At 33.5% G+C, this 19,427-nt stretch overlaps 1 long non-coding RNA gene across 1 annotated transcript in view; it reads left to right on the top strand.

Moving 5' to 3' along the window:
- The window catches only part of LOC131479909 (uncharacterized), a 341,735-nt gene that overhangs the window by 208,658 nt on the left and 113,650 nt on the right, over window positions 1-19,427 (top strand). Inside the window, exon 6 of the long non-coding RNA XR_009245161.1 lies at window positions 4,640-4,745. This is a non-coding gene — a long non-coding RNA (uncharacterized LOC131479909). The remainder of the gene's footprint in view (window positions 1-4,639; window positions 4,746-19,427) is intronic.

Here is a 19,427-nt window from a genome sequence, read left to right as displayed (position 1 = left end):
TTTTCAACGGCTGTGTATATAAACCACATAATAATATTTTTGCAGGAAAATTCAGTATATTAATGTTTAAATTATGAAAATAAAAAAAATTTCATAGGAGAGTGGTAACTGTTATATCTTACTTCATCTAAAAAAAATATTTATTTATTTTTATTGGAAAGTCAGATTTACGGAGAAAAGTAGAGACGGACAGGAAGATCTTCCAACTCCTGCTTCACTTCCCAAGTGGCCGAAATGGCCAAAGAGCCAGAACCTCTTCCGGGTCTTCCGCATGGGTGCAAGTTCCCAAGACTTTGGACAATCCTTGACTGCGTTCCCAGACCACAAGTAGGTTGCTGGATGGGAAGTAGAGCAGTGAGGCTAAGAATCATCTCCCATATGGGATCCTAGTACATGCAAGGCTCCAGGACCTTCATTCTTAATCAAGTCACATCTCTAACATAAAGCAATGAAATGATTTTTTTCCTGGAAAAATCTGAAAAAAGTACATTGACTCCATAAATTAAATACTGTTTTGGACAAGTCAAATGTTTGAGTGTAGAAGTAATTGGGTTATGAAAGTAAATCGTGTTCTTAAATCATTTGCAACTCCCCACACTGAGATATGGTATTAATTAGCTACAATTAACAACACTGCAGACTGAGTGTCTTAGACAAGAGAAATTTATTTTCTCCTGATTCTGGAGGCTTAGAGTCTAAAATCCGCAGACTTAGATTTGCGCATGTCTTCTGCTTGCTGTGTCTTTACTTGGCCTGTGTTTAAGTTTTCTAACCTCCTTGTCTTATTAGGACTCTTGGGATAGTGGAAGAGAGTCCACTGTGATGACCTCACCCTCTTAATTTCCCTTCTAAGTATTTTATTTTCACATACCATGCCATTCTGAGGTGTTGGGATTGGAACTTGCACATCTGAATTGTGAAAGGATACAAATTCAGCCCTTGGTATTGACTAACTGCTAGACTGTGTGAGAGATCCAGGAGCAAGACAGGAAATAATTTGAGTCAGGTAGCTACCGAGATGAACACAAGTTACCATAGGACCATGGTTTGTTGCAGTTGTAGGCATGCATGAAGAAATGGGATAGTGGGTGAATATTTGGTGTAGACAATGTGGAGTAGGTTCGATAGTTTCTTTGATTTAAAAAAAAAAAAAAGGTACCATTTCCAAGCACTTTAATAGTTGATAAGAACTCTGCACCCTGAATCACATCCTGATACATAATAAAACAGATCCAATGGGGATTTGGGGAAGTAAGAATAATTGCTCCTGTTTTCTGCAATATTGTCATAGTACACATTCTGAATGCATTAGGCCTTTAAACGCACTCATGAAACCTGTTGAGCAGCCCTCTCTATTACCATCTTTACCCATTTCTTTATAAAGAAATATTTCATGGTAAAATTGTAGATTTTATTATTTGCATTTCTAATGTCTTTTTTCAAGGTTAAAATGATATAAGACATTTATTATAGCTTGTCTTGATTTTCTTTCCCTTAAGCAGTAAACCGTATGAATTTATAATAAATTCAGAATTTGTTCTCTATATTTAACCCATTCTATTTTAGAATTTTGAAGTCAGGCACAAAAAAATCAAAGAGAAATTTACACAATTTCTTTCAAAATCATTTATTAGTTTATATTTTCTCAAGAACTGCAAATCACTACCAAATCCATAAAAGTTTATGGACACAAGAAATAATTGGGAAGTAGGAGGTTCTGAAATTTGTCTGTGCATACACACTCACATATCATAGCCATTATTAGACTATATTGTATTAATAAACAAAGATTGTTATGATGGAAATGAGGCCTGGCCTCACTTACATTTCCAGTTTCTAAGAGAACAGACATATCATTTAGGGCAAGAACAGAAACAAAGTGATCTCTCTGATTCAAACTGGAGAAACGGCTTTCTCAAAAGCTTTTTGTCCAGGCCTATGATGTCAGAGTGGGGTACATGGTTCACTGGGATGATAGTAGACTTTCTGGGCACCTGTTTGGATTTTGGTTGCACTGGGTTTGATACAACTTGTTACTGCATCTGAGAAAGCATCAGATGATAACTGTAATGTGTGAGGCCTTACAGCCCACGTGGCATACTGAAAAGGAGTTCCAAAGTCATGGCTTTGGATTGGCACAACCCTGGGACATAGTGGCTATTTGACCAGTGAACCAACAGATAGAAGATTCTCTCTCTCTCTCTCTCTCTCCTGTCTGTCTCCTCTCTCTCTCAAACTCTGATTTCAAATAAATAAATAAATAAATTCTTGCAAAATAGTTGAAGAAGGCCTTTGCTAAATTTTGCTCATCACAGGAAGATCAAAATATTTTAGGAAAAAGTATAGTCTTAACACTCATTTGCCCCAAATGAAAATATATCTCTCTTCCCCATAAAATCAGAAATGAAGATGTCAATGTAAAAACTTGCTGGCTTATTTCATCATCATCCAAAACGTCAAAATTTGATCAGCAATAAAACTAACTTGGTAGAGTCCATGTTGTCACACTCCACCCATCCTCTCTTAATTTTTGACATGTTGAATGACTTATTGATTTATTTTCTCCACAAATACAATGTTTGGCTCCTCTGTGGTTTGCTATAGATACACATTGTCAGATCTTTCCCCTCAATGATAAGAAGACAATTTTCGTGATTACCTAAATCATGCCTGCTCAAACTATATTTCCCCATAGTTTATTTTTTAAATTTAGAATGTGAATTTTTTCTCTTTTTTAACATCCAATTTAATAGCTAATAAGGTCAGACATTTAGGAAAAATAAATTGGGTCACATTGGTACATTTTCCCATAAGGAAAACAATGTTCTTGTGTGCCTTGGTATTGCCACTGGAAGAACTTTCCAGAACATTGGAGGACTCCTAATGTTAACTCCTAGCATGATGTGAGACTTGTTCTTGATGCCCACGCTCCATCTTGCTATGCCACAAGAGGATTGGGCAGGAGTGAATGGGTACCATGTTTGCTCTCAGAAGTGCATTAGAGAGGTCTTGCGTTTGCTCTGCCCTAGGGGGTGTTAACGTGAATGTATTGGAGAAGTTCTCATTCAAATTTTAAAGAAATACTGGAATCCTTGTTACCTTGAAAAATCCCCAGAGTACTCCATGTTAAGAAATATCACTCTTTATATATACATATAGGGCTATTAAAATGATCCCTACATTTCAGATCCATAGGCAGAACAACAAAGCATCCCTCTTTACCACGAGAAATAGGGTTAAAATGTGCTCTCCACTAACAAATCCCACCCCGGAACAGATTTCAGCCAGGCAGCTAGCAAAGCATGCTGGTGAACTGCACAGGCCACAGTGGGTGCAGAGCTCAGAGCCGGAAAGCAAACAGCTGCTGTAGCCTGATTTGAGTTAAAATAGTGTGAGTGTTTAGTCTGGCGCACGGCTTCAGGAGAGAGATTGGCAGCTGGGTCAAACAAAGTCCTTCCATTGGCTCCCTTCCCAGGCAGCTTCTGCTAGTATTTAGGTACTGGTGCAGTGTAGGGCCCTTTTCTCAGGCAAAATCCAACATCTGACCGCACCCTCTTTGCTATTTTGAAAAAAAAATCCTCTTTTCCTTCTTTCGTTAAGATAAATTCTCCAGTAGACAACCTCTGTCACTAATGGTGTATCAGTAATGTAGTTTATCTTGAGAGCTGACGCACTGGGCTCTCAATGTGGTGTGGAAAGCAGCCTGTGACAGTGCAGGATTCATAAAAGAGCCTTTATGGTTTGTGAAAGAATATCTGTGTGCTTAGGCAGGAAACTTTTTGATCTGCAGAAAAGCCAGAAGACATCTAGGTAAGGCTGTGTATCGATTATACTTTTGGGGTGGGGGTGGGGGAAGTTAGGCAATGAGACTGGTAAATCTCTATCAATGTGAGTTTAGAGGGTAAGTGTTCACCTCTATCGAAGTTTAGAATGTGCAGACCATTGTTTGCTTAATTTTTTTGTTTGTTTGCGTAAATCTTCAAGGAATACTGTGACTGCGCTTGCACGAGTTTGCTTTCTGTCTTTGAACCTATTATAGTAGAGATGGAGTTTTATTACCTAGTGAAATCTTTGTAATTTGCCACAGAAAGAAAGTGTTATGTAGAAGGGGAATTGACAAGTTTTAAAGAGTAATTGTACAATCATTTGAGGACAGAGGAACACTGCATTTGATTAACAAGGGTTTAATTACCAAAAAAAAAAAAGTTTAATGTTGCTTTGGAAGGAATATTAAGTAAGTTGGCTTTGTCTCTTACTTTTTAATTTTAGTCGCTGATTTAGCCTGTTGGGTCACATTTTTTCTCAGTGCTGAGGCTGCCATGAATCCGTAATGAGGCCCCTTTGCACATGATTTTGGCACTTGGCCAAGATCAACTTCCCAGCGGCAAGCTTTCTCCAAAGAACCTGGAGCGATTTTTTTTTTTTTTTTTTTTTTTTATGATTAGGAATCATGTCCGAATGCTGCCACAACGAATTGTGTAGGCATGCCAAAATGACTTTATAAAGTACATATGAAACAAGCATCAATTTTTTTTCATAGTGTTAACTTTAGCGTTATGAGTTATTTGCTTATGGCCACCTAAAATGCAAGAACAATCTCAACGAAGAAGGTTTACTGGATTTTTGTTTTTCTCAGCAGACCAGAATAGAACTGGACATCTAATTGAAAAGTACACAGTGCGGAAAGGTTTTTCAAAAACACTTCAGAACAAACAGCAGATGAATTCTTAACTCTGTTAATCACTGTAAGTAACACTCTGAACAGTAAGTAATGAAGTTTGCTGAAAGTTTCATTGTGAGAGCAATTAAGCTCAATATATTTTAAATGGAGGTTTCCTGTCTACTAAGATGTCGTGGCATGTGCTATTTAAAAAAAGAAGAAAAGTTAACCCTTATTACATATTTTAAAAACATGTTAATATTATTTTTAACGAAAGTGTGAGACAAATCATTGGTAGGTAAGCATGGCTTGGTAACTTTAACTGCTGCCTTGAAGTTAAAAGATATTTTTTTAAGGAAAAAATCTAAAAGCCAAATAGATTAAAACTCAATTTTTAGAACTGTTATTAATGCTTGTATTAGTAAAAGCTGGTTTTTGTCTTGTAGGCCATTATGCTAATCTATACTGCAGCATTTTATGAGTTAAATACTTAACTTTGAATGAAATACCCTTGTGGTAAGCTATGAGTAATCTCAGATTTTATGTTGCATTTTGAACATCTGTAGATATTAAACACAGACACAGAGATTTTAAAAGCAGAAAACTGAATTGCAACTGATCTTTCATGAAATACTATTCTTGCATATTTGCAGAAATCTAGAGTACTATTGTTCTTTAACTTAAATATAATCACAATTCTCTTTAAAATATTTATGATGACTGAATGCATGATTCTTTAAGAGAACCTGGACTTGGATTTGTTTTCATTGCTGTATTTGTTATGTATTTATCGCCGATGTTTATCTTTTCTTTACACAGTGTAGAACGTTACCAATTAGAGTCATACAGAAAGTGAAAATTAACTTTAAGTGAATTGTAGGGTGAGAAAAGGAGCCCTATTCTGTTCAGATCAGGTCGTGTGTGTGTGTGTATGTGCAGGGAAATAACTTTTGGTAAATCCTGGAATCAAAAATTTACCTTAATTCTTTTCAGATTAATTCACGTGTGCATGAGTGTGTATGTGTTTACATTGCTGTGGGCTGGTCTCTGATACTAAGTGTGTGTGTGTATTTGTATATCTTGTTATTAGTTGAAATTAGTTGAAATAGTGTTTCAAATTTTCATATCAGTACACATTAAAAAGTATTTGTATTACCGGTTGCTATTGATAGAAATTTACCTGGTTAAGCTTACTCTGCGCATGGCTCCACGATTGAGTTCACGTTTTTATTTTAAGCATTATATATTTGCTGTAACATTGAGTGCCTATTGTATTAATAAATTGCATTAATAAAAAGGAAATTAATATAGAGAATTCAAAATTTAGAAAAAATGGAATAATTTGTAATTTATGATCAATAGAAAGTGTAGGGAAAATAAAATACTTTGTCTTGTTTTACAAGTTTATTGTTTAAAAATTTGTGTTTGTGTTCCATTAGTGTTTTAATTTTGGCTGTTAGGTATATACACCTACTTTTAGTTTTTATTACTTCAGTAAATTGTTTTACTCTACATTTGACATTGGCAGGATATTTCTCTAAAATTTATTGAGTAATATTGTTGCTTTTCTTTTCTTTTCTTTTCTTTTTGTTTAGTTAGTGGCCACAGCACACTCAGTGTCATCAAACAGAAAACTTAGATTGTACAGAAATGTTATTTGTGAGTCCAGGAGAAATTTCATTGTGCACATGATTATATAGAAATAGTTTGGAGTTGAAATACACAGAAATAAATATTAAGAACAATTTAAATCATGTTTTTACGGGCATAGCTATGAAGTTTACTTTGTCTTGCTATGGCAATAAATATAATTGCATTTTCCACAGTACTATAATAAAGAAAGTTACTTAATATTTTGTTGAATTTATTCTCCTTATGAAAAGCAGGCTGAGTAATGTTTCTGTCATCATTTTCTTCTCTACTTTTCCAACATATTAGAACCTAGTCCACTTCAGAATGCAAAAACTTCTTAACTTTTCAGGAAAAGGGAGATTCATTTGTAATTGTCAGTTTAAATCATGGGCATTCTGCATCTTAAGTGTGATGGGTTTGTATTTTTTTCAATGATGCAACAGGCACAGAAAATTATTTCTTTCCCCCAAATGAAATACATATTAAATAATTACATATCAGCTTTTACTTTGAACCTTAAATCTGGAAGAAAGTTTAAGGTACTGTTCTAAGCAATTTAACACAATTTTTAATGTATGTGACACATTTATCATAGGTCATTTGAGGAAAACCATCTCTTAATTTAAGTGAAACTATTTGTTTTGAGTGATCTAGATTATAGTGATAAGATAAACACAGTGCTAGCTACATTAGATTGAAAATTATTATTGAGTTTGGCATAACTTCAGTGACCTCAACCGTGGAAGATTAGGTTAGGCAAAGAATCTCAAGTTTGTAGTAACAAAAGTAGACGAGAAGCACATGAAGGCATTCGTGTTTGTTCCAGGGAAAATATGAGCTAAAGCGAAAAGTGATGCTTTTCATGTAAATTGTTGATAGTAATAGTTTGTTATTTAATGAATATCCTGAACCTTAAATGTTAAAAATTATCATGTGTAATGTATTCGTAAGATCCTTCCCATAAAATTACTTACATTGCATGTCGTTTCAAGCCTCCAACATAATGTAGATTAGATAAATAAGTTTTTAAGATATTGAGTTTTGATATAAACAAAATTAACACTGAGTGAAAAGAATGATGTTTCCTGTTCCTTTCTTTTTTTTATGTTCCCTGTTTCTAACTTGTTTTCAAATACCTGAGTAATTTACACTTGTTGCATCTTTATCTATACATGGTATTCATTTATTTTTAAATTATCATGAAGTAAATGCTGCTATTTGGTAGTGTTATTAAACATGGTAAGGTTCATGTTACAAGTAACCTGACCTATTATGTAGTTTAACAATAATGGTTTGTGTCCAATTTCATATTCTTCTATGTCAAGACGAATATATCAGCAAACACCCTCTTAGGCATCAATTTTTTTTCCCCTTAAACACTAAGAATGTTTCAGCCCTCTTTGTTTATTTTGTTTATGTTTTCAGGTGTGTTTGTCAACCTGGGTTTTTGTCTGCATTGTGCAGTGAGAGTTTCAGTAGGAAGGCTTTTTTCACTTTTTCCTGATACTGTGCAACTCTGAAAAATCAACATTTCTAGTGTGTGAGTCAATGTACAAATCAGTATAATAGGTCATACCAACACTGATGGTGTACATAATTTAAGCACTGAATATTTAACATAAATCATAACAATTTCCATATGTATAGGATAATTATAAATATTTGATTATTGATACTTTTTGAAATTTATTAAGTTACAGAAACTCTGCAGTACTATCATTTGCTTAAAGGAATTTCTTGAAAAGTTTGTGAATGTTTCTACTTTGCAATTACTGAAATGTAACTTAATATTTATGTTTAAATATACCATGAGACAAGTGGTCAGTGACTTACTTTCCATTTCTGGATGGTAAGGCATTAACATCTGCAGGGGAGAAGGCCTGAAAATATTTTTTTTTAATTCTTTGACTATCAGTTACTTAACTGTGAATTTGAAAGACTTGCTTGTCTTATTTGAATGTTTATATAGAACTGAGGGCTTTCTAAGGTCTTCAGTTTAAACACTAAAATAGAAAATAAGACTGAGATTAATGACATAGTATATAATATATATATGTATATATATATATATATATATATATATATATGTATTTGAAGTTAATTGCAACTTGCTATTCCTACATAAACAACAAATTGGAAAGGTAAGCAGTGGCCATGAGATAGGTCTACATTTCCTTTTCACTGAAGAGCAGTTGAGAATGTACTGGCAAAATGATGGTATTGGTCCAGTGTGCATGGTCTGTGGTGTTTAGTCCCACAACATTATTTCCCATATTGAAATTCCTAAGGCTTGCTTTAGGGCTCCTTATAATCCTAGGGTTGTTTGTTTGTTTGTTTGTTTGTTTTTGGAAACAGAGGGATTGTAGCAAAACATACTAACTATTTTTCATTAGAGGACCTGTGACAGAATTTCTAAGATAAAACTGGTATTTTCCTATGTATAAAAACGTTTTGGGATATCAGTTTGACCATTCAAAGTTGGCCAAATCAGTTTATTGACTAAGATTCTCAGTTTTTCCAAGAATTATTTATTTTACCCTAAAAGTTGTCAATTTCCTGAAAATGTCATAGCTGTATATTAGAGATCATATTGCTACAAATTATAAATCATGTATATCATATGTGTTAATAAAGTTTATTATGTGTTCAAAAGAATACGCGTCAGTATGCACAAATATTTCATGATATTTTAACTTGTAATAGCAATTTCAAGTTGTGCTTGAGACATCATTCATATATTACTTTCTTTTTTAATATTTCAGTTACATTCCTAATGAAGTATAGTAATGCCCATGTGAATTTTCTGTTAGCACATCAACATCTGAAAACTTACATATCTTACTGATTGTGTTATGTAGAATTCTAAATTGATCTTGTGTTATTTCTCCATTCACAGGGTTCATTCAAATTATTCTCTAGAGTTTTTTATATAATCATGCAATTTTAGATATGGTCAGGTGGCTTAAAATTTAAGCCAACTGGTACACATGAAATTCATACTAAAGTGTGATTTCTCTATTTTAAAATATTTGTGTTGGTACTAAACACATCAAACTTCCTATAGAAACTAAAAATGATTTGTAATTTTGGCGTTGAAACAGCAATAATTAGTTCAGAATATTTATAGAATAATCAATTTTTTACTAACACACTTTTGTGCCAACAAATTTGGAAACTGGTGTTTGTTATTAGAAAAAAATAACTGACTTTCATACTCAGAAGTTAAGTCTGCCTGATTAAAATGTAGTGATTTACTGAATGAACAGGTCTTTCATGAAATGCTAGATGTTGGATTACTTTATATTCAGCATTTTGTTTCGTTTTCAGTATCCAGATAGCTAAATACAAGTGCAATAGTGTTTGCTCATTATTTCCTTCCATAATTAAACATTTCTATCCATGAAATTTGCCCTGTCCTTTAGATACATAAATAATTTGAGTAACCAAATATCTTGTACACCAGATCAAAATTTTAGCAGCCAAATTACATGAAGTTTGAATTTAATAATGAGAATAGATTATGTATCCCCAAATGAAATTATATACAAAGCCCAGGTGTTAACTAATATTCATGTAGTTTAGATGCGCAAATAGGATTGTGAGTAGAGCTTCTCTTTTCTCACTCGAGAGAAGTGCAATTAAAAGTAATTTCCAGATGTTCAAATGCACAGCTGCTTTCTTCTAAACTAAATGTTACAGAAATGAGCTATATTATAATGGGTTTAAAAGTCAGTACATTTTAATGGTTTTTAAATTGGATTGGAAGCATCATTACTAGGCTTACCAGATGAAAGGAACTGAAGCTTCTGAGTACCTGGGACAATTTCCATTTGGGTGAAAGCACCACCATTAACATATTGAAAATTGAAACAAGTTTTCAACTTATATCAGGTTTTATTTAAAAGATTTTATGTATTTTTGTTGGAAAGGCAGATATACAGAGAGGAGGAGATACAGAAAGGTAGGTGTTGCATCCAACGATTCACTCCTCAACTAGCCGCAACTGCCAAAGCTGAGCTGGGTAGCAGGGCCATTGGGACACAGAACTAGCATGCAAGGCAAAGACTTTAGCTGCTAGACTATTGTGCTGGGCCTTCTATCAGGTTTTTTAAAGTTGATTATTATGTGTATTGAGCCACTCTATGCCTTATGGCAGCAGAAAATTATTCTGGTATAGCTGTGAAATTTTTATATGTATACGTATGTTTAAAAAGTGATCTGAGAATGGAGGGATATTTATATTTTGTTTGAGTTAAGACAGGAAAAATACCAAGAACAATATACATACGGTATTTATGCTTATTTTTAAGGATCTATTTATATATTTGAAAGAAACAGATAGGCAGAAAAACATCTGGAAAGATCTTGCATGTACTGGTTTACTTCCCTTTACTTGGGACTGAGGCAAGTCAAAACCAAGAATTTCCTTCTGGTCTCTCATGGGGGTGCATGGCCAAAGCTCTTGGATTCACTTCTGTTTCTTCACCAGGTCCATTAAAAGAGAGTTAGATAAGAACTGGAATGGTCAGAACTAAAATGGTTGCCCATATGCAATGCTCGCAATGCAAGCATAGGTTTAACCTGTGTGCAACAACACCAAATGCATAAATTCATTATTTAAAAATATGAAAGATTTGTGAATAGCTTTTGTATATCAGATTATGAATTTTGATAATGAAGTAACATTTCTGAAATAAAACTTTTAAATTATGAATTTTACTTGGAGTCACTTACATGGCCAATAAGTTCCTGTTACTAACATTGACTATAGGACTTTTTTTTTTAATTTTTATTGGAAAGGCAGATTTATAGAAAAGGAGAAACAGAGAGACAAAGATCTTTTGTCCACTGGTTCACTCCCTGAGCGGCCACAATGGTCAGAGCTGAATAGATCTGAAGCCAGGAGCCAGGAGCCAAGAGCCAAGAGCATATTCTCGGGTGCCCATGCTGGTGCAGCATCCCAAGACTTCACTCCATCTTCTGCAGATTTCCCAGATCACAAACAAGAAGTTGGATGGGAAGGAGCAGCCAGGACAAGAAAGAGGCAAGGTGAGCATTTAGCCAATGAGCCCATCAGTTGGTGTCCTAGGCCTGTTCTTTGCCAAGTTTCCTTGAGTTTCTAATAGATTTCCCTTTTCAAGATAGCCATAGACAAATTTTTTCTGAAACTCCTGGGAAGGCATCTTGTTGCTTAGTGCAAAAAGAGGATTGCATTGCACTAGGCATTGCACACTATGTAAGTACGAATATTTATTATAATCCATCTACTAATTTTGCTTTACTAAGAGTATTACTGAAAAATTTTCAAAGATTTGACCTTGGAAATGATTAGAAAACTGACTCATTAGTTTTGAGTATGATGATGGAACGCTTTATCTAGCCTGACTGCAACATTCTTTTAAGTGCCTGATCCCTGCCTTTGGATGTATTATTCAGATCCAGCCATTGATGCATTCATTCAAATCCTAGACAGTATGCTTCATAGATCTTATTTCATTTAATCCTCTGGCCCTGAAATGCAGGGATCTTAATTCCATTGTACAGGTGGGAGGATCAGAGTGTCTATAACTCCCCTAAATTCCTTTGCAGCTAGATGTTGATGCCAACATTTGAACTATATACATGGTTCTTCTAAAACATGATGATGCTCATTGTAATATATGTTTAATGATCTTTGACCTTAGAGTTTGAAAAAAACTTTCAGTTGAACCCGATAATATGTATACTTTCTGTCCCTTGCTCAAAAATTGAAGAATAGTTCTACCCATATTAAAATTAGCCACAAATAATGAGTAAAGACAGAGACAGTAGGTTTCCTAAAGTACCTGTTTTATCCTTCTAAGTTAAGCAATAGTCTTTGACCAACAAAACAATTTTGATCATAGGTAGTTTTTCCTCCAGGAAAAAAAAAACATAACATCTACAGGCAATGCATGCCCTTCTGATCTGAGGTTGCGTTGCGTATCAGTGGTTTAGAATAAAAACTGTGGAAAGTAGCATAATGGGAAACCATTTCTCAATAAGGAAACTGCATTAGCTTATTTTATGTGCATATATATTATTATATCAGAAGTAGTGCCACAGTGTAAAAGATACAATGAGTTTTCACTGTAGTCATCTGTAGCATTCAGTACACTTCCTTGTTACAGAATCCTACAGAAAGAAGTAAAATCTCAGAATCCTCTCCAAAATGCTTACCTGCTCTGAAACAGGTGTTTCCCATTAGACAGTTAATTATTGTCAACTTAAAGACTCAGAGATTTTCTATATGATGACCTTGTGTGAGAAGGAACTTGAACCTTAATTCAACTGATGGTCACAATTTTTAAAAATTGGATTTCTGGGATCAATGTACAGCTGCTGCAATGCTGACGCTGGATACTAGCATGGTAGTTCTACATCTGGCCTACACACTTGGCCATTGTGTATTCTTCTCAGTCTCTCTATTTCTTTCTTCTTTCTTTTCCCCTTAATCTTCTCCTCTCAATCTCAAGCAAAACAAACAAAACAAAACAAACAAAACAAAAACAACAAAAAAACTTTTAAAAATTAATTTTCTCACCTTTATGAGTTGCAGGAAACCTAAAAATAGATGAGGACATGAGCGTAACATAAATTTTATACAATTGTTTTTAAGCTTTTTATTTTATTTCTTTATTTTTTTGGTAATAACAGTATGACTCAAATAACCCAATGAACACTGAACATTTTGGTCCAAAATTTATTTTCCAAAATCTTTACACATTTAATGCATTGATTTGAGAACAGAGATCATCCAAAAGCTTCCTTACTCTCTATGGAAGAAAATGGAAACAGAGAGGGAAAATATTCTGCTCATGATAATAACCCTAGTGCTTGGAGAGTTGGCTTTGATCACATATGCTTCGTCCAACTGAAAATTCTTCCTTCAGAGGCCATTTACACTATAGCCATTCTGTGCAACAAGAAAGAATTCTCTTTTTTTCTTAGATTTAGGAGTATAGAAACAGAAGGAAATGAGATTTAGCATAATTGGTAAATACAGCAAGACTTTAAAAACTAGAATTCAGTATACAGTTTCTCATGAATTATTGTGTTTCTAGTTTTTAATTTCATTCTTGAGTTCTATTTTGAGCGTTCTGTTGGGTAATGTTGTGTTTTTTTTTTTTTTTTTTTTTACTGTTCCTTTAACATCCTTACTGAAAAGTTGAAGCTGATTTTTGAGATTTTTTTTCTGTTCTTATGAAGTTAAAAACAGGAAAAGCATTACATAAATGTTTACCATGCACGTTCTTATGCATATGTAGCTTTGTGCATATGCACATGTAACCCTTTTCGTGATCTGAAGAGAATATTTTCCAGCATCCCAGGGAACCCCATGCACATTTGATATCTAGCACCATATATGAGGCTTCTGTTTTCTTAAAAGAAGAACCAGATAATGTATTTGAATTATTAGCTTGTGTTAATATTTTGTTTAGATGATTTCCTGATGTTTCATACATTAGTTCCTTCTTATTGCCATGTAGTATTTCTTTTTGTGACTGTGGTACAGTTTATTTTTCCATTCTGTTGTGTTTGCACCCCCTTGATTGATTTCCTGTTAGTTTCATACATAGCATTGAACAGGTAGATACACTGTCAGTTGCCGCAGTGAGTATTTTCTGATATATAAATTATTAAGATATAATTGTTTTAATTAAGAAACTTCAGGTAATATTTGTTTACATAATCCAATACTAAGTGAAATTCATGCATATTTGATTCATGAAAAAGAGGAATTCACTCTGACACAATAAAGGAAATATGTTCTAGAAAAGAGGATTGGTATGTGTTTATCTGTTTACCTGTTTTAGGCAGGTAATTAATGAATATCCCTAAATGTACTTAAAGTTTTAAGTACTTCTCCTTTAATCGCTATTTAGTACACAAAAAAAAAAATGGGCAAAAGTCGGTGGAAAATTACATTAAAAGATAAATCTACCTATGAAAGAAGTTTGAAGCTCATGCGTTATTTTTTTTTATATTGCACATTTTCCATGACATTTTGAAGACTCCTCAAATGTAACTATAATTACAGTCTGGCCCCAATATCCATTTTGTAATGTTGTCAAATTTTATAAAGCTCTTCTGATTTATGATATTTTCTGATGTTAAGCTGTTGTTTTAGATATGTAATAATTTGGAATGATTATACACAGTTTATAATTTCATATGTGATAGAAGCAAAATAAATTCCATGTTTTGACAACAGGGTAAGGATTCATAAGAATTGTCTTGCAGAATTTTTAAACTTTTTTTATTATTTTTTTTTGTTATTTTTTACAAGTCAGTAGTTAATATGACATACTGAAATTTAAAATGATTTATTCCACTAGGGAAACACAAACAGTATCACACAAATTGTAAATATTCCAATTGTAGAAAAAGACTACATGATATTTGTTTACAATCCTCTAATGCATCTTCCAAGTGATAGTATACTTATTATTTGGACTGTACGGGTAAACAGTCTTCAGTTGTCATGTGAGCATCATTCCCACTTGCTAATAGGCAATATCTAATTGATTAATGAATACTACTGAGGTGCGAGATTAAAATGTATTTTGAAAAGCTATTTCAGATAATGTTCCAACTGATACTCAGAAGCAGATATTATCATGCTCTCTCACCTTGAACATTAAAATGATTTGTGTCCTTAGAAACAAAATGCCAGGCACAAGCTTTTGGTAAAGGTGTTAAGCATCAACTTGAGGGAGCCTCATCCCAAACGCGAGTGTCTGTATTAGCATCTTGGCTGTTCTGCTTCTGGTCCAGCTTCCTGCTAATGTGCATTCTGGGAGGCAGTAGATGATGGCTCCAATTGTGGGTTGTCTGCCATTCCCAGGGAAACACAGACTGATTTCTTACCTCCTGGCTCTATCCTTGGGGTTGGGTGTATTTGGGCGTTGAACCAGTAGATGCTATTTTTCTTCTTTCCTTCTTTCCTTCCAGTTTCTCTATCTTGTGTCCTCACACTCTTTTTTCGCCTCCTCTGTACATCTCTGTTTCTTCCTTTCTATCAAATAAAATGAGAGTGAAAAATTAAATTGAAAAAACATTTTGCTTGCTGATGCTTACACAGAAACATTTTCTATTCTAAATTTGCTTTCTTTCTTTTATTACAGAAAAAAAACATTTAAAAATAAGAAAATACCACATAAGAGTGAACTACTATTTTGAAAAAATTCGATAAATTTTTGTAAAGAAAAAATTAGCTTGTTTTGATGTATTGTGATATAAAATTCCAATACAATTTGGAAATTTACGACCAATAAAGTGTAAACATTTGCTTTTGCAGTTTTCTTGAGAGTTGTGCTTTAAAGAAATTGTAGCCCTTCAAAAACCATAACACCATTTTCTAATATTTTTGCTTTGAAACAACCAGTTTAAATTTGTCAAAAATAATTTCCAACAACTGTATAGCTACCTATAAGGATGTTTTTATTATCTTAATTCTTGGGAATTCTGTTTTACAGATATAATATCATTTTATATCATTCTCAATTTCTACTTTTCTTCGATATTTTCAGTTTTCTTTGTAAGTAATTCTGTCAAAAAGGTAATCATGGTCATGAAGAATTGTGTAAATAACAAAGCTAGAATGCATTGCAGAGATAGAAGCAAAATGTAAATATTTGTGTGTGTATTTACTAAGTGAATTCAATTCCAGGAATGTCTGTCATATTTTGGAATTTTAAATCTGTATTTGTCTATTTTTAATTCATATACAAAGACTTGGGGAAAAACAATAACATTATAATTTTATTAATAATAACATCTGAAAATATTAGCATTTATGTTCTGAAAATAATATTTTTGTATTCATTTGCTGTGTGCCAGAAGTAGTGTACTGGTGGAGATCGTTCTTTTCCTTTTCATTCAAGAAATTGAATTTGTACCAGTAAAGACAGCAGAAAAAAAGAATAAAACATATTTAGTTTTTTCTACACTAATTTGCAGTGATGTTACAAAATTTCAACCAAATTATAACCTTTGAAAGGCATGATGCTTACTGTCTATAATCATTATTTTGTGTAATAATTGTTGTAGGTGAAACTTACCAATGCATTTTCTTTTGAAGGGAAAAATATTTTTTAAATCTTTGTTTTTTAAATTTCCCTTGTGTTTTTGTAGGAGAGGGTAGCTTATAGATAACCAAGTGGTAATTCTGACCAATATGAATTATAATTCCCAAAGATCTGTTATGTAGAATATTATCTCCTACACAGGCAAAAAATAAATATTTATTGTTTGTAGTTCTCATCTCATAACTATAAATAGTTAACCAAAATTGCTTTAATTGTTAAAAATATACACTTGGGTATATGTTATTAACACAGCTATAACCATAACCTCTTTCCTTTCATCTCCTTCTCCCAAGATGAATGAATTGAAGATACTTGGTGGAAAATAATTTATTATCAAAATATAAAAAATGGTACCAGCAGCTCTGCCTCTTAGTTAATGAACTTGCTTCAGTAGAGCAGCACAACATTGTTAAAAAGAATGAACACTGGAACCAAATTACCTTACTTCAAATCCCCGCTCTATCAAATACTAGTTGTCAAGTCTAGAGTGGTTATTTTTCCTTAAACCCTATTTTTAAGAGTGATATATATATGTATATATATATATATATATATATATATATATATACACAAATATACACATATATATATATATATATATATGTTTGTGAGAGAAGACAAAAACCCTCCTACTCATTGGAGGTGTGTATACACACACACACACACACACACACACACACACACAGAGGGAAAGAAAGAGAAGACGAAAAACCCTCCTACTCATTGACTCACTCCCCAAGTGACCACATTGGCTTCAATGACTAGGGCTGGGCCAAACCAAAGTCAGGAACTAGAAACTTTCTTGGTCTAGCACACAGGTGCAGTGTCTGAATTATGTAAGTTACCTTCAACAGCTTTCCCAGGGTCATTAGGAGGGAGCTGGATTTGAACTGGAGTGGTTGTGACTCTAAATAATGACCACAATACTCAATACACATTTTTTTTTCTGTTAAGTGGTAATAACAAAATGATTTCAATAGAATTTGTCATAGAAATAAAAGTTAATATGATCTTTACCTAAGCAGGCATTTTAACCTTAATCCAGCTCTGGGAGTCAGTATGAATGAGAAAACAAGCATATTCTTTGGAGTTGGTACTCATTTTTTCAGTATAAATTCATAGAAGGAAGCATCAAATTATCTAATATTTTACCATCATGGAGGTAGGAACAGAAAACAGCTAGAGAAGGTTCTAATATTGACAATTTATTCGTCATATCTACTAGGCTTTTTTAAAAGCAGTCCTCCAAAGTAGATGAGGATTTGATCTATTATTTCTACAATGAGGAGGTCTACATATTGCGCTATGTTTTTATGTTAATCATTTGGGAGTGGTCAGAAATCATTTTAAAGGAAGATAAAGATTAATGAAAAGCAAAGAAAATTGATATAAAAGTCTATTCTGGTCACCCTGGCTAACTACTCAGCTGTTTGTCTTGGCTAACCTAATCCTGATGTTTCTGGGACTACTTGTAGGCCCGTGTGTTATAGCTAATTTTAAGTGACTGATTTTGGCCAGGCAGTAAAGCTCATGGTTCTCAGAAACCACTCTCTATTAATAATCAGGATGAGGAGTTCATGATTTGATCCCTGGAAAAAAGCAATGGGAATGTGACAAAGTGAAAAATTATAGAGTGAGTGTGTCTAACAAATGGTCACCAGGAGGTTAGACTGACACACTTTCCCTATAGAGGAACCAGGTCTAGGGACTGAACCCCATGAAAAGTAGAGCCAGTTTCCAACAAGCTAAACTGTAACTACGGCTATAGAATTGCTCATCTTGGCTCTAACCTGCTTATTGTATCTTCTGTACCCATGCTTGCTTGCCTGCCAGCTCAGGCCACTGGGATTTTTCTTTTTTCCTTTAAAATCTCACTGCAAAAACAGCTCTGGGGGCTGTCTCCATCAGTCCTGTTCTGAGTGGGGGCAATGGCCAGCTGGCTAATAAGGACTCACCAAATTCTAAATAGACAAAAACAAAAACAAAATAAAAACGACAACAGAAAGTCAGTATTAACTGGAGGGTATACCAGCCGAAACTTCCATTGATGCCTTTTTTGTTGTTGTTTTGAAAAAATTTTCAAGTAATCATAAGTCCATGAATTAATCTGGAACAAATCTTCAGAGAATCATCTTCTCACATGTAGTTCAGGATTACATTAAAAAAAAATCAAGTTAAGGCTCATTTCATTGATTCACAGCTTTGCAGTTAGAAGAAGATGAAACATAAATTTTCATATCTTCTGTTTCTATCTACAGCTAGTGATCTCATTCTCTTGGTTATCCTTCCTGCAATGACCACTTATATTGCTTATTATCAAATAGAATAGAGTTCATAATTATCTTATTTGTTTTTTAATGCTAAATATTTTGTTTAGCAAATTAAAGGGTCAATCAATGTATGAAATCTGCAAGATTTTAAATTAATTTTTAGAGGAAATCATTATTTAGCTCAATTATTAACTTTCTATACATATATAAATGGTTACATTTGGAATGGCATTGCAGGTCATTTCAGTGCTTGGAAATGACATAAAATTCCAAACCCAGTGTTATAATTCAATCTAAAATTTGAATAGGGGTTTTCCATGTGTAAAACTATACTATCTGTAATCTCCTTTTTTTCTTATAAGTCCAATAGATCCATTTTAAGAGCAAGACAGTTTCTCTAAAATGAATACTTGTGGGGAACACAGGATCTGAGTTCATAATTATTTTGGAAGTTTTTCCAATCTGGGATTTTCTGCCTTGCAAATGTTGTGAACATGAATATGTCTGTTCCTTCAGTTTTTCACAAGGGCATGAACTTTGGTGAATTTCATTCTTTTGCCTTCAAGATTTAGCCAAATTAATCCCAAATTTATCCCAAACAAATTAACTGAATGGAAAAGTTGAAATAAAAGCACAGAGTAAGAGTAAGGGAGACAAGAAAAAAAAAAAGAAAAAAGAGTGAGGAGGGGAGGGAAAGTAAAAGAGAAAAAAGAGGGAGGAAAAGAGGAAAGTTAGAAATGAAGGGAGGGAGGGGGG

The sequence above is a fragment of the Ochotona princeps genome, chromosome 3 (assembly GCF_030435755.1).
Source record: "Ochotona princeps isolate mOchPri1 chromosome 3, mOchPri1.hap1, whole genome shotgun sequence".
Classification (NCBI taxonomy): Eukaryota; Metazoa; Chordata; class Mammalia; order Lagomorpha; family Ochotonidae; genus Ochotona; species Ochotona princeps.
This window is presented reverse-complemented; position numbering and strand designations above follow the sequence as displayed.